At 36.8% G+C, this 24330-nt stretch overlaps 1 protein-coding gene and 1 pseudogene across 1 annotated transcript in view; one reads left to right on the top strand and one right to left on the bottom strand.

The window, feature by feature from the left end:
- Window positions 1-24330, bottom strand: part of UNC13C (unc-13 homolog C) — a 653225-nt gene that overhangs the window by 593484 nt on the left and 35411 nt on the right. The window lies entirely within an intron of this gene.
- Window positions 15328-18064, top strand: LOC106999186 (intraflagellar transport protein 80 homolog; annotated as a pseudogene).

Raw genomic sequence — 24330 nt, 5'->3', positions numbered from 1 at the left:
CTGCCATTACAGCAACCAGAGACAATGTGAAAAAGAGCATGACTGTTTTGATTCAGCTTTATGTATGAACATTGATATTTAAATTGTATGTAATTTTCAAATGTCATGAAAGTGTTCTTTTTGCTTCTTTCAACCATTTCAAAATATAAGAACCATTCTTATCTTGCTGTTCCTACAAAGAGGTAGCAGGCCACATGTGGCCTATGGGCCACTGTTTGCCTACCCTGGATCAGAGTGAGCCATTCAGAACTGATTGTATGGAGTCTCATTTTTGTGTGTGTGGTACCTCTGCACGCTTGAAAGTTAACATTTATGAGTTGGTTGCAGAAGAACAAATCAATAATCTGATTTGTGAAATACATATTTTACACAAAAATACCAATAATAGAAAATAATAAAATAACCATTACTTCTACAGATTTTACTATGCTCTAAGCACTGTTTTTTACATATAGTATTAAATCTTTAATGAAGTAGGACCCAGTCTCTGCATTTATAGATAAAAATCCTGAGCAACAGACACAAGAATATTGATATTTATAACTAGCCACAATTTATCTGCAATTCTGAAATCCTAAAAGTTTACAATTTTTTTTTAAAAAAAGGAAATTTGATATAAAAATCTGATCTGAATTGCTGGCTATGCCTACTCTTTATTTCTGCCACTTGGGGTGAACATTCATACATTTCATGATAAAAATATTAATTATCAAATGCTACACCAGACTCTGCTAGACTCATTTCATAAAAGTTCATGTAGGAATAGAATTATCTTTCTAAAGTTAAAAAACTGCCTTTCCAAACACATTAGGCCCTATAGATGTTGAATAATAAATTATGTATCTTCTACCAAAAAGTAAGAACTGACTCCCATGAATGATAATGTGGTCCATTAAAAGAAAACTAGACTAACAGTTTGAAATCTTGGGGTCGAATCCAGCTTGAGTAATGAGTTGGGATCTTAAAAAACTTTACTTCACTCTCTGGATTTCACGTTCCTAACATTCACCAAATATCCACAAGGCCTGGTGAGAAATGTAGATGAAGGAAGCAGAGAAAATGTAGCTTCCAGGAGGGCAGAGGCCACAGTTAACTGGAAAACACAGGTTCTGTCTTTTGTCACACGAACATGCATGGTCCAAGTATTCTGAAAACTTTGAGAAAAAACAGAACCGTATTTTTATGTAAATTTTTTTTTAGGATTAAAAAAAAAAGACTATGCAAGCTAACAAAACAGGTCTGTAGACTAAATGTGATGTACAGACTGCAATCCTCATCTGACTAATGGGCTGTAACATCATCTTATACTGCATTCAGACTCAAATTCCATTCCTTCTGGTTTTACTTGCAGCTGGTGGTAACTTGCCTGTCTTGAAGCCCCTGTAGCACTTACATATTCCACTTAGTCAGCTGTTGGCATGGGGCTGCCTTCTATTTTCAGTTATCTTTTCATATCTTCATGTCTTTTATGCCTAACTAGATTATAAGATCCTTGAGGGTCCTTGAGGGTGATGAAGTATTTCTGAATTTCTGTAACAATTGGCTCAGTGCCTCAAACACAGCAAGGGCTTAATGAAAACATTTGAATTGATGTAAAAACAGGCTATAAATAGCTTTGGCTAAATCATAAAGCTAAAGTCTGAGTTACTTGGATTCTTCATTGCCAGTGGGAGACATTGTGGTAAAATCGCCCCAGTAGGGGCTTTGGAATCCAACAGACCTAAATCAGAATACTAGCTTCTTTGCTTTGAGCTCTGTGACCTTGAGCTTATTACATAACTGTCTAAGGATCATTGTAAAATAGAAGGTTAACAATATTCAACTCATTCTGTGGATTAAATGAAGTAATGTATAAAGCATGTGGAATAGCATAAATGTCATTTACTGCTTATTCTCTTCATTGCTTCCATGGCCAAGGAAACAGAAGTTCCTTACAGAAGATCGAGGACTACTCCTCACATGGCTCTTCACTATCTACAGAAAATCAGATCCAATAACTGCTGCAGAATCCCCAGAGGTCAGGTTTACCTACCTCACCATAGCTCAAGACATTATCTAACGTTACACGGTACCTTGTGTGATTTCCAACAAATTATGTTTTTCTGAGTTGACCTGAACATTCTTTCTTCCCCTTTTAAGCAATAAAAATACCTCTCCAAGTACATGGCCCATGACAAGTTATCTTTAGCTTCAAAGAAATAAAATAAAAAACAACGTTTGACACAAATGTGGTCAGGCATAGAGCCATGAATAATTTTCAATATATACATGAGAGCAATTTAGTTAAGGATGTGCTTTTTCAGGATTATTTCATGCAGACATGATAAACTTCTAAAACAGTCCTATTAGGAAAACATGGATAGTGGGTCAGGATTCAGACACACTTATGATGTTATGAATGTCTATCCTCATAGGCTGCCTGAGAGAAGACTCCAGTCACTGTGGTACAAAGGAGACAGTACAGAAGCCTTCCAAAATGTCATAGACTGGTATCATAGAACCTTTGCACAAAAAGGAACTTAGCCAAGGAGTCCAGCCCTTTTCTCTATAACTTCCCAAAGGTCATCTTGGAGCTGCTTAAACACTTTCAGACTGAAGAGGAACGCACTCCTTCCAGTGATAACCTTTGTCATTGCCATAATTGAGGAATAAAACTAAGACAAGACCTTAGATCTGTTTCTGTCTCTTAGTCTGCTCTCTGAAGACATTCAGGATAGCTTAATGTGTAAGCATCTCTATTTGTATGAATATATGAGTATCACACTGTGTTCCTGGAATTATTTAAGATGTGCTAGATAATACAAAGTAAGTCTAATGAACTTTTTAATGTGACTTACTACTTATCCTGATGGCAGAATCCAAACACTGTAACTTATTTCAGAATGCCTAAAATAGATATAATGCCCTGTGCACAGTGACCTGTCAATATTACTCACCTATCCTGCAGTTTACCCTCATTATAGGATCAAAAGTGTTAAGAGAAAAAAAAATAAGTTCTGACAATTTCTAGCCCACTTTTCTGAAATTGACTACTACAGTTAATCTATGTGTTCATCCATAGTATTGTGCAGCTTATGCTTTTTTGAAAAAACTATATATATACATTTAGTATGGTTCTGTCTTTGATAATTAGAAGAACAAAGCCAGTTATATACTTACAATCATGAGGTGAAGACCATCAACCCTTTCTCCTTTAGCAGTGGTTGGCAGACTTCTTTTGTAAAATACCAGTTAATAAATATATGCTTTGCCAACCTTGCAGTCTCTGTGGCAACCACTCAACTTTGCCATTGTACAGTTATAGTAGCCAGAGATAATATGTAAACAAATGGATGTGTCTGTGTTCCAAATTAAACTTTATTTACAAAAGCAGGTGGCTGCTTGGATTTAGCCTCCAAACCCAGTGTGGTGGAGTGAGAAGAACATTGGGCTGGAAGTCAGGAGAAGGAAGTTCTAGCTGTGGTCCTTCTTCTAGCTGCCTCAATGATGGCAAAGAGTTTACAACTTTGGGCTTGAGACTTCATCTCTAAATGGAACAAATCAGATGATTTTTCTTGAACTTCAGTTTCAAAGTGTCTATGAATCAGCTATCAAAATCTCTTAAATAGTTGTGGTTATCGAATTGTTCAGGTTACGTTGCCGCTACATTCAGAACTTTGATTGGGACTTTCCTTAACACTGACTCCAGGAGCTCCCAAAAGGCCCTCCTGAAAATCAACCACCAATGTAGGTAATAGGAAGGGATGGGAAATTCCTCTTTCCTTAGGAAAATGACAGAGGCTGCTTCTCAATAACCCCAATTTAAGGTTCCTAGATTTAGCAAGTGTAAGTTATTTGTTGTTTATCTGAAATATAATTTAACTGGGTATCCTGTATTTTACCTGGCAGTATTACTCTAACTCCTTAATTTTAAAAAGGAGTCAGACTGTTGACACTTTTACACATGTATTTTCACATGTATTGAGCTCATTAGGTCTCACAGCATCCCACATATTGGGCAAGGGATTGTTATCTTCATTCTAATCAGGAAAAAGTAGAGGTGTCAGGACTTAGGAATTATCTAATCTCAGAGCGCTAATGACATAAGTCTGAATATCCCCTAGCATCTTCAGAGATATACAAATATTTAGTTCATTATGGACCTACAACTTTGTACAATAGGTACTTATATCTATCAAAACTGTAAACTGCAAAACTGCAATTACGCTTCTATTTTGTCCATACAGTGCAACATTTACAGCTATTTCCTAAAACAGTATTCAAATGCATTATCATAGAGACAACCTTTACCTGTCACAGCATGACTTATTGACTGAAACAATGAATTCTCTTTCTCTGGGAGAAAGGACAAGTTTTTAAATCAATTGAAACAAGTCAAATATTTAAAAAAATTTATAACATAAGATGTTAATTAAACATGAAACTAGAAAATCCAAAATTGGATGTGGAGTGTGTTGGCCTAAAAGACAACCTAAAAGATACACTTGTTCTTTCAGGAGATAAAATAAAGGATTAAAAGATATTTAAAATATGGCATGGATTTAAATATTTGATGTTTATGTGACGACAATACAGTTTTCCTTGAGGTAAGTGTAATTACTTAGGGCAACATCGCTTTGGGGAATCTTCAACCAAGATTAAAAGAACAGTCATCAGATTGAACTAAATAGGGGTAGAGGGAAGAATTATTGCCTTAATAATCCAAGAAACTCATTTACTTTAAAAAATATCAGCATGAGCCAGGACTATAAGCTAAAAGACTGTCAAAACAATCCTTAGATGGAGTGAGTGTGGTAACATCCTGTATTAGTGTGGCAAAATCTATTCTTCCTAAATTAAAAAAAAAATTTTTTTTGATAGTTTCTCCTTCAGCACTGATCCTTGGAATCTAGGCATTAAATTTAGATATTTCTGCGGGACAAGACTTTGCCTTCTGGAGTACTGTGCTGGATAAAACCAGATGGATATCTTAGCACTAACATCACAGGACTTTTTCCCTTTCCTCACTCTTCAGTGCCCAAATACCCTCATTGGCTTCATCTCTGGCCTCCAGTACTCAAAACAGGGAAATAGCCTATCACTTTGGTCATTAACTGCCTAGAAATCATCTTTTGAAGGCATAACACATGACCTCTGAGCCTCACAAATCTCGCTTTAGTGGGTCTCCATTTCCTCAATGGAGGAGTGCTCTGTAGAGCCCTGTGGCCACCTTGCAGTGGGGTTGAGAGCTGAATGAAATCCTTGACCTATTGCACCTCTCTGTGTTTTTACATAAGTGCACAGATGATATTGAATTTGACCATGGATTTCCAAGTCTGAAAAAAACAAAATGTTTGAAAACAGCAAAGACACAAAATGGACTGACTCTAACACACGTAAGCTTCAGCTTCCTAATAAGGGATTCAAAGACCATTCTCAGATTCACCAGAGAAATTACTCACCAGAGGAGGGAAAAAGAAATCAGCTTGTATTTCTTAGCTCTTATTATGTGCTAGGCTGCTGCCCATCATGCTAGAAGACAGGAAAAGCGTTAGCTGTCATCTGAATCAATCTATAACTCCTTACTTATTAATTCAGATGATCCATGAGTACCTTTTATTGACACCACAAAAGTGAGATAAACTATTCCCAGAAGCTTCTGTGGAGATGACTCTGCTGACTGGGTTAAAAATGTTTTGAACGTTTTTCTATTTGTTTAAAACTGCTCAAGTAATATCAAAGTCATAATTGGAGATAAAGTAATTCAGACCTCCAGAATTTTGCATAGGTGTTCATGCTAATAAATAGTAAAATTTAGGGATATGGTTAAGTAATCATTGAAGAGAAAATAATTAAATTCAAACTGTGCTTGCTTTGTTTTCCATTAGCCAGCACAGTGATTCCTTCATATTAATCCCTTCATTGGAAGTCAGTAAGTCATTCAGCAATGAGGGTAGCAGATAGAAGCTAGGTGTTCACCACCACCATTCCTCTTCCAAGGTGCACAAAAAGAGTGTATTTCCCAGTCTCACTTGCTATTAGATTGGGGCCATGGAACTAGCTCTTGCCAATGGAATGGACTAGCCCCCAAAATTTCCTGTGAGGTACTGGTCTTTCTCCCACTAACTGGAAGTGAAATATTCCAGGACGGCAAAGCCATGCTGAAGAAAGAGCCCAGCATCCCACATTCTTACTTGGAAGACAGCCTCTTAATCTGCATTGAGCTGTGATGGAGGCACAAAATAAATCCTTGTTGTGCTAAGCCACTGAGATTTGGGGGATGTTTCTTACAGGGGCTTACCAATACAAACCAGATACCAAAGAAAGGGCTCAGGCCCAGTATTCTGTGTCACCCTAGCACGGTTGATTATTGAAAACCAGTATCAGATATAAAAGGGTGCAGTGAGGAAATGGTGAATAGTAAGGGCTGGCAGCAGAGATTATATAATGCAGAAAAAGCATATCGGAGAGTGGAACTGGGAACTTAGGGAAATTAAAGCTGTTGGCAAACAAAGGAAACAATAGCAAAGGAACAGGCTCCCGTGATAGGGCTCAAAAGGCAGGCCACCAACAGAGAGGTGGGCCCCTGAGGACTTTTCTGACTGTACCTGGTGTTTATCTCTCTGATCCAAGCTAGAAAGGGAGCTCCTGTGTAGCCAGACCATTTGAAATGCCTACTGTAGTCCAGATCTCTGAGAAAGACAGTGTGGTTTGCATATCTAATTTGGAGATCTAGATATTAGCTCAGAATTCCAAGGATACCATTGGAGTGAATGAATCTTATACATAGGCAGTTTTCTATAACAAAAGTAATATTCATCAGCTAGAAATGCTTGCAGAGTGAATTTATTTACATATTTTACTTCTCAAGTACTCTCATCCTTCTCTGATTTCGAGAACTTCATGTAAGACTTTCTTCCATAAAAGCTTTCTTATCTGATGATAGTCAGTAAGAGCGAATTAAAACCTCTAACATTTTGGGAAACACATGGAAAGTGATGGGAACTCTTCAATTAAAGCCTGTTTCCTGAAAGTGAATTAAACAGTATTTGTACTTGTTCCTATTTCACTGCTCTTAACAAGATTATAGGTAGTGGTTCCTGCTGACAGATTGCGTGCAAAGGAACAAGAAGCACCGGAAACTGGGGAGGGAAGTGACTGATATGAGTAAATATCTATTTGGAATATGTCCATTTAATTCTTCTGAATGAGCTCCTGGTTCATGTTAGCAGCATCTCTTGGGAAATAAGCTACACTGCATTTGTTTCACTGCTTCCACCTGCATACTGAATGAACCTGTGCAGACTCAATACAAACTTATTCTCTGTTGATCCTAAGGAGCACAGTGGACATCTGAGGCATCAACTTGTCAGCTCCTACTGTGTGAGGAAAGACATTAAGTGAGCCAGAGACAGGTTCTGAACCTTCCAGGTTGCAATTAGTTTTTGGAATCTTTTTAGCAACAAATTGACCACATTTCTGCAGAGCCAGTAGCTCTATTTACAGGCAGAAATAACAAATGAAATTATGGCAAGATCATGGAGCCATGGATCTCTCTGTTGCCACTAGGTAGCAATATGACCTTAAGTTAGTGACTCTGAACAACTTTCTGTACTTGACACTTATAGGTTAAGTATCTTTTGTGAGAGTAATTTCACCAAAAGTTAGACGCAAAATGTGACAGACCTGACAAATATGAAAAAAAAAATGAAAAAAGAAAAATTGAGGTAGGAAGACAGTGAGAAGCTAGACACAAAGAGGGATAAGAAAGCTCTTTAAATCCATCTCCTGTTTTTACCTGGTTGTGGGCCAAATCTCAGAAATTCTTGGGTGTCAAAAAACAGTGTCTGTTTTATCCATGAAACTCTGAAATGCCTATTGTCCTTTGTGCCTCCTAAAATCCTGTATTTCCACACGGATTTGTCTACTGGCCCTTTCCCTTCCTTCTCAGTGACAGATTCTCTAGGGCAGCTGTGTCTCCCACCTTGAAGGTTTTGTGCTATATCCCACTAGCATTTTTTCTGCACCAAAAAGATTTGTGGAACTCAATGGAAGCATAGCATTGCTTTCACACTTAGCACAAATACTGGTCATTTTTGAAAAGGTCAAGTGATTCTTGTAGCATTTACTGGTGCCTAGAATTCATTCAAGAGATAATCTTTTTTTTTGCAGTTTATTTTCCATGATATTGCTGGAAAAATACTAGTTTGCTTCCATAAACTTGAATCTTCTGAATCTAGGAGAATAAAAATGTAAGGGAGAAGTAAGCGAGGATGTTAAAAAAAAAAATCAAATAACCACTATCCTTTTCTGAGAGATGATGACTCCTAGGAGGGATCTGAAATGAAGGAAATCGTTGGTATTGGCTTTTGCATATACTTTCAGTACTTCTCTCCTCCCTCTTGGTGCCCTGTCCAAGCTCACCAAGGATTCTAACGTCCTAAATTCTTGCCCATCGCCCCCTTCCCCACCACACACCTCTTACTCAGCTTCGAGTGTGTCTTGCTTTGGAATTACCCTTCCCCAAAATCAAACTCTTATTTACTTACAGTATATCAGCTGGGTTAGAATGAAAGCTAAGTCGCATTAAGTTTATGACTAATCATCTTCCCACTACTCTTTAATATACTCTGGAATGTTTTCTTATTAGCTCTAATTGGTGAAATTTCAGCCAGTGTGGAGGAGATATTTGGAAATAGGAAGGCATCCTCTCTCATCCTGGAAGGAAAAAACCCATATACCACAGGTTTTCTCTTCAACTATCCCCACTACAATTCCCCAGGCCTATCCCTAATGGGAACTAAGGTGCCTTTCTTTCCCCTCTCACCAACTTCCTGAATCAAGATCAATGAGCATTCCTAATTACAATTTTATCTCTCAGTGAAAGGCGATGGGGTAGAATAACTGGGATGTCTAGACTTATGCCGACCTACAGTGAGATTTTCATATCTCCGTTCCCAGTATTTGCAGTGGTCAGTTATTACACGAGCAGGTCCCAAAATTTATGGAGGATCAGGATCACCTGAAGGGCTTATTAAAACCCAGATTGCTGGGTTCTACCCATAGAGTTTCTAATAGCACTATGCTTCGGTGGGGTTAAAATTCTGCATGACAGTTGATGCTCATACTGCTGATCTAAGGACAACACAATAAGGACCACTGCTTTATACTAAACTTTACTTCCATATGGAAGGTAAAAAGCATTCCTGAAGTAGAAATTATATACTCAAAAACATAATGATGTAAAAGAAAAGCACCACATGTTTAGGATCAGTGTCATTTTGCTTTCCCGGAAGGTTGAGTTTTGTGAAAAGAAGAAGAAAAATGGAGTTGATAGAGTTTAGCGTTAGGAGAGAAGAATCACGTCAGTTTAGAATGTGGTGCTGGGATCACCCTCTATAGTAAACTATGACCTCTGACATGTTAGGAGAATCCCACAGAGGATGGAGAGACAGAGTTTCACTCTTGCTGTCCAGGCTGGAGTGCAGTGGCACAATCTCAGCTCACCACAACCTCCACCTCCCAAATTCAAGTGATTCTCCTGCCTTAGCTGCCCAAGTAGCTGAGATTACAGGTGCCCACCAGCACACCTCACTAATTTTGTATTTTTAGTAAAGGCAGGATTTCACCATGCTAGCCAGGCTGATTTTGAATTCCTGACCTCAGGTGATCCACCTGCCTAGGCCTCCCAAAGTGCTGGGATTATAGGTGTGAGCCACCAAGCCCGGCCGAGGATGGAGATTTTTAAGAGATATATAAAGCTATCTTGAGTCACTCCCCATCTTGGCATGAATGAATAATTTAAGTTCTTGGTATATGATACAGGCTGCCCAAATTCTGAGGTGTATTTTTTAAATTTACAAATATCCATGCCGCTGATTTAACTGGCATACCTACGCTAAGAATGAAGGGGAAAGAAAGTCTCTTTCTGGTTTTTATCCTCTCCTTTTTCCTTCTTCTCTCCTTAATTCTTTCTGCCTCCAAGGCATTCTAGAGCCATTATCAGGCTGCATACAACGAGCAAGCTCCATGTTCATAAAAAGTGTTATAGAATGAGAGCCCTCCTTCTACTTTCTCTTGCACCATGTTGAGAAACTCAGACCCTCTTTTTTCCACTGTCTTGTTTCCTTTGCTCTCTCTTACTTAAGCATGCCTAAAAGGGCTTGCTGTGCCATTATGCTGACAAGGGAGGTAAGATTCCAAGATTTTGATTTGGACATAGGGTCTGTATACTTCCTCAGAGGCCTTTAAGTTGGTGTTTGTGCTCCAACCCAACTCCAACAGAGATCCAGAATGAAGGAAAATTGGGGAGTGATCCAATTATTTATTTATATATATATATATCTGACCCAGGGGAAAAAAGTAGGCAAGCTTCCAAGAGCAAAGAGGTGTTTCTTTTGTTTGTACAGCTAAATTGTACTAAATAGAGTACCATTTTTCTTCCAGCCACCTAAATTCTGAGGGAGCATGGGCATTATTCACTGTCTTAGGTGAGGTCCACCAAGAATTCAACTCTGAACTAGACTTTAAGCAAAATTATTTCATTTGGTAGAGAACACTGGCAGAGGTGTGGCAAAGTAAGAAAGGGAAAGGAAGAAACCAACACAGAAAAGTTAGTTTCATGGGGAACGAGGACTCACCTCCTCTAGAAAATGGTATGGAACACATCTCTCAGTTGTTCTACCTAGGGGCAAGGGAACGTATCTACCAATCCTTTCTAGTTATTAGTTAAGGGTCACTCCTAGGATGTTAATTTCTCTGACTTTTTTTTTTACTTGCACTCAATTGGACCTTACATGCTCTTGTAATCAGAGAAATCATACAAAGAGGCCCAGAAGCTAATGGAAGGTGTCCAGTAGATGTGAGGAGAGTGCCGACAACCCTCTTGCAATCATTTTGAGTATTTCTCTCCTTTCATCATCAAGTGTCCTAAAATATCCAGGTGTCAATAATAAATGTACCCAGTGGAAGCAAAACATATATTTTAGTTTCATGACCTCTCATTCCCTGTTAGTGTCACCTTAATTCCATCCCATCCTGTTATTACAATGACTCTACCAATGTCTTTCTAGAAAACAAATGTAGGAATAAATTTATTCCAAAAGATAAAACACCATCTATGCAAAGATGTCTTTGAAATCTTGATAATTAGTTCTATGAAACAACTCAGAGAAGTAATACTTAACACTTTCCAAATGCATACTGATGGTAAGAAAAAGTATCAAATACTCACATTTGCATTTTGTCTAGACATGGTTACAGACTAAAATCCCTCAGTTGATCAGCTGGAGGTACCAAATAAATCTCTGTTATCAGTACAATAATAGCACTTGCTTGTTTTGTAGCAGTACATATAAAAAGAACATTAAAATAAAAATAGAATCTCAAGATACAAATTTTTTCAAAGTAAACACTCACCATAGTATACTTGAATTATCAGTCTGATATAACTTCACTAGAGAAATGACAGAAAAGAAGACGAGACTAATGATATGATATGATATGATATGATAATTGAGTTGGCAAGGACAAACTCCTAAGTAGCTAATTTAGTGTTCAAAGCAACCCCAAAATGCATAAGCATGATTTTTCCACACTACAAATGAGTTATTGTAACTGATTTAGGCGTCAGAGCTATTTTAGTATAACAAATCAATTATTTGGCATTGTATGTCAATAAGTTTTATCTAATCAATTTGCCATTGTAGTCACAGAGAAATTCTTGTAATATGCAGCATGATCAAGCTTGACCCCTATAATAATGCCTATTTATCTGCAGGCTATAATTGTAAAAGAAGAATAAATAAAGCAATTTTGTCATCCTGATCAAACAGTGTAGGCCACTGTTGATTCAGATGTTACAACAGTGCAGTTGATACATCTCACTGGGCAGCAGACTTCATGAGCACAAAAGAAAAATTAAAATTGACTGCATGAAAGTCGACTCCATTTATGCCTAGCTTTCATTAAGGGTCAGCAAGAGAAAATAAACAAACAAATAAAAACAAAAAATAAATACGTTGGTGAAAATATCATTCGGGCTCTCATTTACCTGGCAGGGGATAGACAGAAAATACAGGTTTAATGTAAATAATTGATACCGTGATATGCCTTTATAATTGAAAATAGTCAACATGGTACATTATAGAACCAGTAGAGAAAGTGGGAAGTTCTTGAGTGAAGAAAATCTTTCAAATTTGGGTCACATTCCCATATTTAAATCATAAACAGCAAGTAGATGCTGAACGTCCAGTTTAATGATCCTATCTTCTTGATTCTGCAATGGTATATCAGCATGTTTTTACAGTATAAAATTCTAGATTCGTAACATTTAATTCTATTCACAAAATTCTACTGGCATGAAATCATCCTGTGACAATTTATTTTTTATTTATTTATTTTTTTTTTTTGAGACAGAGTCTTGCTCTGTCACCCAGGCTGGAGTGCAGTGGCCGGATCTCAGCTCACTGCAGCCTCCGCCTCCCGGGTTCACACCATTCTCCTGCCTCAGCCTCCCGAGTAGCTGGGACTACATGCGCCCGCCACCTCGCCCGGCTAGTTTTTTGTATTTTTTAGTAGAGACGGGGTTTCACCGTGTTAGCCAGGATGGTCTCGATCTCCTGACCTTGTGATCCGCCTGCCTCGGCCTCCCAAAGTGCTGGGATTACAGGCTTGAGCCACCGCGCCCGGCCCATCCTGTGACAATTTAACAGAGGACAGCCTTAAGACAGGTATTATGATAGGAGGATGCATAGACCAATCAGTCACAGTCAGTAGCTCCAATGAGCTTACAGTCTAAGAGGGAGAGATCGACAAGAGCACAAGAGTGGGATGGATACTAATACAGAACCATCTGTGTGGTAAATGGAGATGCAGAGAAGGAACAGTCAACTGATAGGTAGGCATAAATTAGTAGAACCACTATGGAGAACAGTTTGGAAGTTCCTCAAAGCTAAAAATAGAACTATGATATACTCCAGCAATCCCACTGCTAGGGATATGCCCCAAAGAAAGGAAACCAGTATACTTAAGAGATAGCTGCACTCCCATGTTTACTGCAGCAGCATTCACAATAGCCAAGATTTGGAGGCAACCTAAGTGTCTATCATCAGACGAATGGATGAAGAAAAGTGGAAACACTATTCAACCATAAAAAAGAATGAGATCCTGTCATTTGCAACAACATGAATAGAACTGAAAGTCACTATGTTAAGTGAAATAAGCCAGGCACAGAAAAACAAACTTCACATATTCTCACTTATTTGTGGGAGCTAAAAATTCGAATAATTAAACTCATGGAGATAGAGAGTAGATGGTGGTTACCAGACACTAGGAAGGGTAGTTGGGGCCAGGAAAGGGGATGTGGGGATGGTGAATGGGTCCAGAAATAAACTTAGAGTAAATAAGATCTAGTATTTGATAGCATAACAAAGTGACTACAGTCAACACTAACTTATTGTACATTTAAAAGTAAGTAAAAGAGTATAATTGGATTGTAACACAAAGAAAGGATAAATTATTGAGGCGATGGACACTCCATTTACCCTGATGTGATTATTACACATCATATGTCTGTATCAAAATATCTCATGTACTCCATAAATATATACAACTAATATACAGTCGATGAAAACCATAAAATACATAGGAAGGCAGGGAAGCACGTCACAGAAAGCTTTATAAAAAATGCGACACTCAGGTTATTTGTTAACTGTGGAATTTACATTTGTATTTTTGCAAAATCAGTTTCAAAGTTCTAGAACACATTCTGAGTTAAGAATAAGAAAATTTAGGCTGGGCATGGTGGCTTATGCCTGTAATACTAACATTTTGGGAGGCTGAAGTGGGGGACCACTTGAGGTCAGGGGTTCAAGACCAGAGTGAACAACATGCTGAAACCGGATCTCTACTAAAAATAAAAAATAAAAAAATTGGCCAGGTGTGGTGGTGCACACCTGTAGTGGCACACACCTGTAGTCCCTTCTATCAGGAAGCTGAGCCAGGAGAATTACTTCAACGCGGGCGGCAGAAATTGCAGTGGGTCGAGATCACACCACTGCCACTGTACTCCAGCCTGGGCGACAGAGTCACACTCCATCTTAAAAGATAATAACAATAATAAGAAAATTTAAGAGTCAACTGTATTTCTAAATTTATTAGGTTGGTGCAAAAGTAATTGTGGACTTTTGCCATTACAACCAACCTAATATTTTTCTATATCCTTTTAGCTGGATAGTAACCACTTCACCGAGTACTATTTCTGTCACCAGATACTTATAAAATCAAATTAACAACTATATTGAAGACATTGTTCTAGGTGACAAGTGAAAGCAAACTAACTAAATAAATACATAAATGATTAAAGCACAACCTTTACAACCCAGGAAGGAAACAACTTATGAAACAAATTTTAGCACATAAAGAGTTAAATATTCAAAACTTAAGATAGGTATTAACGAATGGAAAGTCATCCTTTCTTCTTGGGTAAAACACTTCAACACCATAAACATGTCATTTATCATTCAATCCGTGTGTTTATTGTAACTTCTGTAAAATACTAACAAAAATTTTCAAAGTCAGCAAGTGAGATTTAAAGTCTGTATAACAGAAACATTTGGAATGAAGTCAGAAAATGAAAAATCATAGATCCGTCATAGAACCACAGCTATCTGATCAGCAGCTAGTGTTACCAGATACTGAAATATGTACCAAAGTCTCCATATTTGAAAGACTGTGATATAGTACATTGAATAGAGAGACTAAGGAGTGGGCAAAAAAATTAGGAAGTCCAGGAAAAAAAACTCAAATACAAATATAGGTTTATATATTATATAAATGTCAACTCAATCCACCAGATTAAAAAAATACATTTTTTAAACAATTAGTATCAAGACATTGTATAATCTTTTGGAAAATGATGAAATTGCATCCATTCCTTATACTATATGCCAGAATAAACTCCAAATGGATCAAGAATACAAATGAAATACATGAAGTTATAAAAATATTAGAAAAAAAGATAGATCCATTCCTTTCTAACCTGAGTGTGGGGAAAACCTTTCTATGTCTGAAATACAGATGCAATAAAAGATTGATAAATGTGGCTCTATAAAAAAGAAATTTTTATAAGGCAAAAAAGAAAATCACAATAAAAGAGTATAAAAATCTGGGAGAAAATGTTTGCAACATACATCATAGTTAAAAGACTAATAGTCAAGAAGTCACTATGGTGACCAATAGGCTTCTTGGTAACCGGTACCAGCTATAGGAAAGCAACTGCCACTGCTTTCCTGGAACTTGAATAAATGCAATCAAGTGGAATTTTAAATTTTTGCTGGAAGTGGAGTCATGAGACTGAAGATACCTCTTTTAAGAGAACCAAAGCATCAAGAATTAGTAAGCCGTGTAGGCTGGACTACTACTGAAGAGCTGTATTCATAGAGTGATGATCACCAGATAGTGAAAAGGAACTTGTTCACCAGTGGAACAACTCAAATAGTAAAGCTTCCTGATGATATTTACCCTATAGATCTTCATTGGTTTCCAAAGAGTTTGGGTATAAGAAACAAACGCAAGCCCAAAGCTTTGTCCTCATAAGTTCTGATGATAAATTTAATATGATTTCCAAGTTAGAAAGAGTGGAAAAAAGTGTAGCAGCTTACTCTGGAGTAGTACTTGCAGGAAGATAGAATGGTGAAGCAACAGCATTAGTTACAATTGGAGAAGATGGACAAAATAAAAATTTGGTCAAAGACTTGGATGCTTAGATCAACTTTAGCTCAGCAAGCCCAGGTCAGCCCCCAACTACTCCCGAAGAATATTCCCAGAAAATATACTTATCAAATACAGAAGAAGGAGGAGTGCCTTCTGAGGAAAACCAGTGTATTCAATTGTGTGGGGTCCTGATTTAGCAAAGGTTCTTTATACAGCAGGCAAGCAGCTAATCATTAAATCTCTTCAGTGGCCAGGCACAGTGGCTCACGCCTGTAATACCAGCACTTTGGGAGGCCGAGGCGGGTAGATCCCCTGAGGTCAGGAGTTCAAAACTAGCCTGGCCAATATGGTGAAACCCGTCTCTACTAAAAATACAAAAAATTAGCCAGGCGTGGTGGTGGGCGCCTGTAATGCCAGCTACTTGGGAGGCTGAGGCAGGAGAATTGCTTGAACCTGGGAGGCAGAGATTGCAGTGAGCTGAGATCGTGCCACTGCACTCCTGCCTGGGGGACAGAGCGAGACTCCGTCTCAAAAAAAGAAACTTCTTTGATCAAATGCTAAAGTTTTACAGAAAGCTTATGATGGCATCATTTTAAAAGTAGATTGGAATTCAGTCAGTAATCTTATTTTATCTACTGGTGAAGACTGTAAATACAAGGTATGGGATAGTTACAGCCACCCACTGTACAATTCACAACCTCATGAGCATCGTATTACTTCAGTTGCCTGGGCTCCAGATGGAGAATTACTTGCTATTGGATTATTTCATACTTTACATTTATGTAATAAAACTGGGTGATCATATGCTTTAGAAAAACACTGGCAGCATATTTAATATTGCGTGGTCAACTGATGGCACTCAGACTGCTGGAGTGTGTGGAATTGGGCATGATGTTTTTGCGCCTGTGGTGGAACAACACTTGGAGTGGAAAAACTTTCAAGTAACATTAACTAAAAGAAAGACCATACACATTCGTAATGTTCTCACTGATGCAGTGAACTCACTGGAATTCCGTCATGGCCATTAAAGCATCTTTGAACTCTGCACACTTAGTTGTTTCAATGTCTCTTCAATGTTATGTGGTCTCCACAAAGAACTGGAATACACCAATTTTATTTGATCTCAAAGAAGGAACTGTTAGTTTAATCCTGCAGGCAGAAAGACATTTTCTTCTTGTAGATGTTAGTAGTATCGATTTATATTCATATGAAGGGCACTTTATTTCATCTCCAGAATTTCCTGGAGTGAGAACAGATATTCTGAATGCACAGACTGTGTCTCTGAGTAATGATATCATAGCAATGACACAAAGCTGATGAAGAAAAATAATCTTTTTTGTTGAGGCATCAACTGGAAAACCATTAGATGATGGAAAGTTTCTTCCTTGTAAAAATGAAATCTTGAAAGTTGCTCTGGATCAGAAAGGACTTACCAATGATAGAAAAGTCACTTTTATTGATAACAATAGAGATATCTATATCACCTCTGTGAAACAATTTGAGAAGGAAGAAAAAAATTCTCAAACTTGAAACAATAGTGCATACTTTGGCATGGAATGATACAAGCACCGTCCTTTGCAGACTTCAAGATACTCAATTTACAGTGTGGTATTATTCCAATATGGTTTATGCGGACAGTGACATTTTGCCTAAAACATTACATGAAAGGGATACAAGTGAATTCAGTAAAAATTCCCATATTGTGAGTTTTGTTGGAAATCAGGTAACTATAGCAAGAGTTAATGGCCTTCTGGTTCACATCAGTGTATAACTATATCCTGTTATTCCCCCTAAATATGTAGGCAGTTCAAAATGGAAGATGATTAAGACTTTGCCACTTTGTTGAGGACCAAACCATGTGAGCTTGTCTAGCTGCTATGGCAGTTGCTAATCAAGATATGACTATTACAGAAATAGACTATGCAGCAACTGGTGAAACTGATAAGGTTCAGTACTTCAATTCTATAAAAAGTCTTCCATTTAAATAATCAAAAATGGCCAACATAACTAAGGTTTAATGGGAACATACAGGAGGCTGAAATAGCATTTCTTCAGGCTGGCCTCGTTTATGAAGCAATCCAGATCAATATTAATCTCTACAACTGAGAAAGGGCACTAGAATTGGCTGTAAAATACAAAACACATGTTGATACAGTTCTTGCTTACTGTCAAAAGTTTTTGGAGACATTTGGTAAAGAAGAAACAAACAATGCTTGCAGTATGCAGCAGGTCTCCAAATAGATTGAGAGAAAAAGACAAAGTTGAGATTGAAATTACAAAAGGAGAACAATCATCAAGCAGCCAATGCAGTAAGAGTATGAATCTAAAGCCCTCTATGCCATGCTTATCTTTAAGAAATTTTGTCTTTTGAAATGAATTTTGATTAACTAAGGATAAGCATGTTTTGGTTGATTAAAAAAGGATAATATTTAAGTAAGTGTAAGCACTTGCTGTGTATTTAATGTAAAAATACATTCAGAAAGATGAAACACAAAGAAATTTATGTGTGTCTCTGTTTTATATTTTTCTATTCCAATAATTAGCAAAATATTATGATATACTTATGATATGCCTGTGTAGTGTTAATTATATATCCGCTTTTTGCCCACTATTTCATCCCTGAATCTTCAGCCCAAATATGAATGTTGATAATAAAACATTGAACTAGTTTAAAATGTGTATTATTAATTTCTCTTTGACCTCTAAATTGTGAAATGCCTCCAAAAGTTTATTTATAGAACAAAAATACATGAGGATAGATTTGCGCAAATGTATAAAATGCAAATACTGATACGCCAAAGTTCATAGCAGCATTACTCAAATAGCAAAAGGTGGAAATAACTCAAACATCTATTATGAATGGATAAACAAATGTGGTACAACACATACAATGGAATATTATTTAGCCTCAAAAAGGAATGAAATTCTGATAAATGCTACAACAGGATAAACCTTGAAAACCGATGCTCAGTGAAATAAGCCAGACACAAAAGGTCAATATGATACCACTTATATGAGGTCCCAGCATAGGCAAGCTCATAGAGATGTAAAGGAGAACAGTGTTTACCAGAGACTGGTGGGGAGAAGGAAAGGTGGGGGGTGGCTATTGATTAACAAGTACATAGTTTCTGCTTGGGATGAACAAATTCTGAAAATGAATAGTAATGATGGTTGCTCAACATTCTGAATGTTAATGCCACAGAATTGCACCTACAAACATGATTAAAATGGTAAATCTTGTTATGTATATTTTATCATAATTTTAAAAATATATCCAAAATGGGTAAGAAGGATTCTCCTCATTCCTCTTCTGACTTGAGATGGTCAGGTAATAGGTCCTCAACTCTGGATTTGTGAAAATCTTCTTAAATGATAAACCTGTTTGACTAGTCTTAATCATTTGTCTCCAAATTATTACCATGTAATTTTTTAAAAAATAAATACCCCTTAGAAATTCTTCTGTGAAACCATTTTTGGAAAGGGTTCATTATAGAGTGGGTATATGCATATATATATGGAATTTTATAGAAATATGTTACATGTATATAAAGGGATAAAGGGATTACCTTTCTTATCCCCATTTTAATTACTATATATAGTTTTTTTTAATATAAATCTTTTCTTTTTAACATGTTTCTTTTCTTTTCTGAAATGTTGGAATATTCTGTTCTTGACCCAGATGCTGCGTACAAGAGTGTACTCAGTTTATGAAATCTGATAGAGCAGTGATAAAATATTCTTTATAGAAGAATGCCAATTAATACATGTAAAAAGACTGATAGAATTAGAAAAACCATCATTTTGCAACCTTGATGGTAATTATCAGTTCAAGCAAGAATTATCAACGGATGCTAAAGCTAGTTTGTAGAAGACTGATGAAAAATAGGATATTCTCAGAATCTCTAAGTATTTCCCCAGAGATTATTTATTTACTACAATAACTTACTCTTTGTTCAGTAAAGACCTCAGGTGTATGGTTAAGAAAGACAGATTTCAGCCAGGCAGTCAGGCTGTATTAGCTACTCCTACTCTCCCCATCAGTATGACTCACCACAGAATCAGTTCATCTAGGGTGGTAGGAATAATTACTGTGACCTCCTGCTGGTCAGAGGCCCCACCTCTCATGGTAATAATTCCACCTCCAGTTAAGAACAGGTGTTCTGAAAAATTTATGGGCATGAATGCTTACATGTAAAATTCACAGTGAAGAGAGCAATTGTATTATTTGGGGAAAAAAGATGGAAATTCACCAATAAATATCTTTTAAGAAAAATCTGTAGGTTAAAAGTATTCTGAATTTTTAACAAGCTTGTTAAACCAATTCAATGGGGAACAGAAAAATCTTTTCAACAAATGATGCTAGACAACTAGATATCCACATACAAAAGAATGAAACTAAACCCCTGTTTTATACCATATGCAAAAATTAAAACAGATCTGAAAACTAAATAAAACTCTTAGAAGCAAACATATAAATAGTTCTTCATGACTTTGGATTTGGCAAAGGTTTGTTAGATATGATACCAAAAACATGAGCAAAAAAAGAAAAAATTGATAATTTACACGTCATCAAAATTTAAAATTTTTGTGTTTCGAAGGACACAAGAAAGTGAAAAGATAACTCACAGACTGAGAGAAATATTTTAAATCACATGTGTCATAAGGGACTTGTAACTAGAATATATAAAAAATCATACAATTCAACAATAAAAAGAAAAAATAACCAAACTAAAATCTGGGCAAATAATTTGAATATATATTGCTCCAAAGAAGATAACACAAATGGCCAATAAACACAAGGGAAAACATCCTTAGTCATTAGAGAAATGCAAATTTAAAATAGCAACTACGTGAGATGATAGATATGTTAATCTGCTTGACTATAATAACAATTTTATTATCTGTATCTCATAACATCATGTTGTAAACCTCAAATATATACAACAAAATTTATTTTTAAAAATATCACAGTGAGATACCACCTCACCATGAACAGGATGACTATTAAAAAAAAAGTCAGATAATAACAAGTATTAGTGAGAATGTGGAGAAAGTGGAATTCCCCATCCCCCAACACACTGCTGGTAGGAGTGTCAGGTTGTGCAGCCACTTTGGAAAAGAGTTGGGAAATTCTTCAAAAAGTTAAACAAAGAGTTCCACTGAACCAAGTAATCCTACCTCTAGATCTATATCTGAGAAAACTTTAAATATATGTCCTCATAAAAACCTGTACACAAATGTTCATAGCAGCATTGATAATAGCCAAAAAGTGGAAATAGCTTTTTCCGATCAGTATATAGAGGGATGAATGGATAAACAAATGTATTATATCCATAATATGAAATACTGCTCAGGCACAAAAAGGAATGAAGTTACTGTTATGTGCTACAACATAGACAAACCTTGAAAACACATTATGTAAAAGAAATCAGATGCAAAAGGCTACATTTTATATTATTCCATTTATATAAAAGGTTCAGAATAGGCAACTCCACAGGGACAGAAAGTAGATTAGTGGTTGCCAGAGGCTGGGGGCAGGGGGAAAAAGAGAATAACTAGTAATAAACATGGGGTTTCTTTTTGGGGTGACTAAAGATTCTAAAATTAGACTATGGTGATGGCTGTACATCTCTAAATATGCTAAAACCTATTGAATTGTATTTAAAAGGGTGAATTTTATGTAAATGTATTTCAATAAAGTTGTAATAAGAAAAACATATTCTGAAATTAAAGCCTAAGTTGTGGGTGACTTAAGGCCCAAAGGGAAATTGTCTTTAATAATGCCATCTGTCAATAGAGCCACCTATCAAACCAGGAACCAAGAGTATGTAGATGAAGTTGTATGATCGCACAGAATAGATAGAAAGAATAGGACACTCCACTAAGGGACAAAACATTATCCCAAAATAGGGTACCCCAAGTTCTGGACGTCTACACATTAACTAATCCAAGGTTGCATAGAAATTGTGGCAAGAGTAGAAACCTATTTCCCTTGACAAGAACCAAATGAACCGCCCCAAATGGCTGGATGTTTGCAGACTCCTCTCCCATACACCTTTGCTCCTACCTAAGAAGGAAGCCAGAGGAGGAAAGCACAAAGGTGCTTAGAGAAGACAGAATCCTATAGCCTCCATTCCTGTGGTTTCTACATCTGACCAGACCCGAGTAAAAATAAACTGCTGCTAAAAGAGAACTGGGAAACCTTGACTGGGCTTCAAAATTCAAAGCCCATGTACATTTAATCAGCCAGGCATCCATAAAGTGATGCATGTTTCTGTGTCTGCTGGCTTAATATCTCCAGAAATTGCAGCGTCAATGTTGCCCAAATTCTCTGTCTGCTGCATAGTGACCTCCCGATGCAATTCACATGTTGCGCAAGGCTGCCTCCTTTATTGCATAAATGCATTAAAAGAAATTTCCATGTCCAGAATTATTTTAGCCACTTCGTGAAAAAAATATATATGGTTTTTAAAATGTATAATTTCAAAACCCATACACACATAAGGTAAATTTACCATAAGCTTATTTTAGTAGAGTCCTGGGATGAAGCCACTGTTGTTCTGAAGCAAGAACATGTTATAAGCCTTTCCTTACAGAGGAGCAGTCATGTTTCCAGGCTTAATAGGGAGCATCTAGTGGGCTTATTAAGGACAAGAAGTGTGATAGACTGATTCTGTCGTCCTTTCACAACCTTGATGCTCAATGTTAGGCACAGTAGATTCTCAGTAAGTGGTTTCTTTTTTTTCTTTCCTTTTTTTTTTCTTTTTTCTTTTTTTTTTTTTTTTTTGAGACAGAGTCTCGTTCTGTTGCCTAGGCTGGAGTGCACTTGCGCACTCTCGGCTCACTACAAGCTCCGCCTCCCAGGTTCATGCCATTCTCCTGCCTCAGCCTCCCAAGTAGCTGGGACTTCAGGCGACCGCCACCAAGCCTGGCTAATTTTGTTTTTGTATTTTTAGTAGAGACGGGGTTTCACCGTGTTAACCAGGATGGTCTTGATCTCCTGACCTCGTGATCCGCCCGCCTCGGCCTCCCAAAGTGCTGGGATTACAGGCATGAGCCACCGCGCCCGGCCTCAGTAAGTGGTTTCTAAGCCACTAAGTTAATGAACGACAAATAACCATGTGGCATGTGGTTACCATCTATCAGTTGTCCTTCACTGGAATATAAAATTATTCACTTCCCCTATTTTGTATTTGTATCTTTCCTCTTTCATAGGGATAACTTTTGTTCTTAGCAATATCAGTATATTTACGTATTTGCCTAAACCTGCAGGTGTGTTGGGGTTGAAAAGTCACTGTTGAAGTTATCCTTACAGACTCACATTTTCAGTGATAAGCTCAAAACTTATCAGTGATAAATCTCTATGTATTTTCATTTCATGCTCTATGTCAAAAATAAAATTTTTCAAAAATAATATTTTCTGACAATTATTTGATCTAGGACTCCAAAACCTGACTCTGAAGTATTGTGATATTTTATAGAGGTTGAACATTCCTTATCTTGAGAAAAGAAGTGTTTTCCACTGCATTTTTTTTCAGATTTTGGAATATTTGCGTTATATGCCAGTTAAGCATCCCAAATTACAAAATCTCAGCATCATGTTGGTGCTCAAAATGTTTCATATTTCAAATATTCAGATTAGGAATGCTCAACCTGGAATGCCAAGCCCCAGCGTCATCATGCTAAGTTGAGATGTACAAGATCAGGTTTTGAAACATTACACAAATCTTATCAACTAATCCTCTTCACCACTGACAGCACTATACCCGCAACTTCAAAATGCAAATAAAGTAAAAATAAAGTACTATTTATTCACTTTATCAATTTTAAAATGTCTCAATATAGTATTAGCTAATAGTGACATAGCATTTATTGGGTACCAGATATTCATCTTTAGCTATACTAAGTAATTTAATCTTCACAACAACCCCATGAGATAATACTATTTTCATCATTCCCATTTGACAAGTGAACAAAATGAGTAACAGATAAGTCACTTGGCCAATGTCACACAACTCATAAATCAGAGAGCTGGTATTAAATCCAAGACAATTATCTCAGAATCATTCTCTTAACTACTACGCTATGTAGCTTTGGGTTAATGGAAAGAGTATGGTGTTCCAGGCATGTCTATTCATTGCTGGCTGGAGGTATATGGGAACAAAACTTCCAAAAGACAATTTCTTATGTATCTCTCTGAGTCTTGACGGTCATTTTTAGTCTTTGAGTTAATAGTTTGACTTCCAGGCATTTATTTGTTCTAAAGAAATAATGTATAAAATGAAACTGATTTATATACAAAGAAGTGTTATTTATAATCACAAAAAGACAATAGAAAATATGCCAAATGTTATGAGACTGTTTAATTATAATTAGTAGAGACAATGAAATATTTGGCAACCAATTAAAAATGATATTTAAGTATTTTTATGATATGGGAAATATTTGTGACATAATGCTAAGCCAAATGCAGGATACAAAGTTTTATATATACTACCATCTTATATTTTAAAATATAGAACAGTATTCATTTAACAAACATTAAAGAGCTCCTCTACGTTATCCATCAATAAGCAAAACAGACAAAGTCTGCTGCTCTGGTGTAGCTAACTTTCCATGGAAGCAGGTAAACAATGA

Source organism: Macaca mulatta, chromosome 7, assembly GCF_049350105.2.
Source record: "Macaca mulatta isolate MMU2019108-1 chromosome 7, T2T-MMU8v2.0, whole genome shotgun sequence".
NCBI lineage: Eukaryota > Metazoa > Chordata > Mammalia > Primates > Cercopithecidae > Macaca > Macaca mulatta.
The sequence above is the reverse complement of the archived record's forward strand: the minus strand, read 5'-3'. Positions and strand labels throughout refer to the sequence as shown.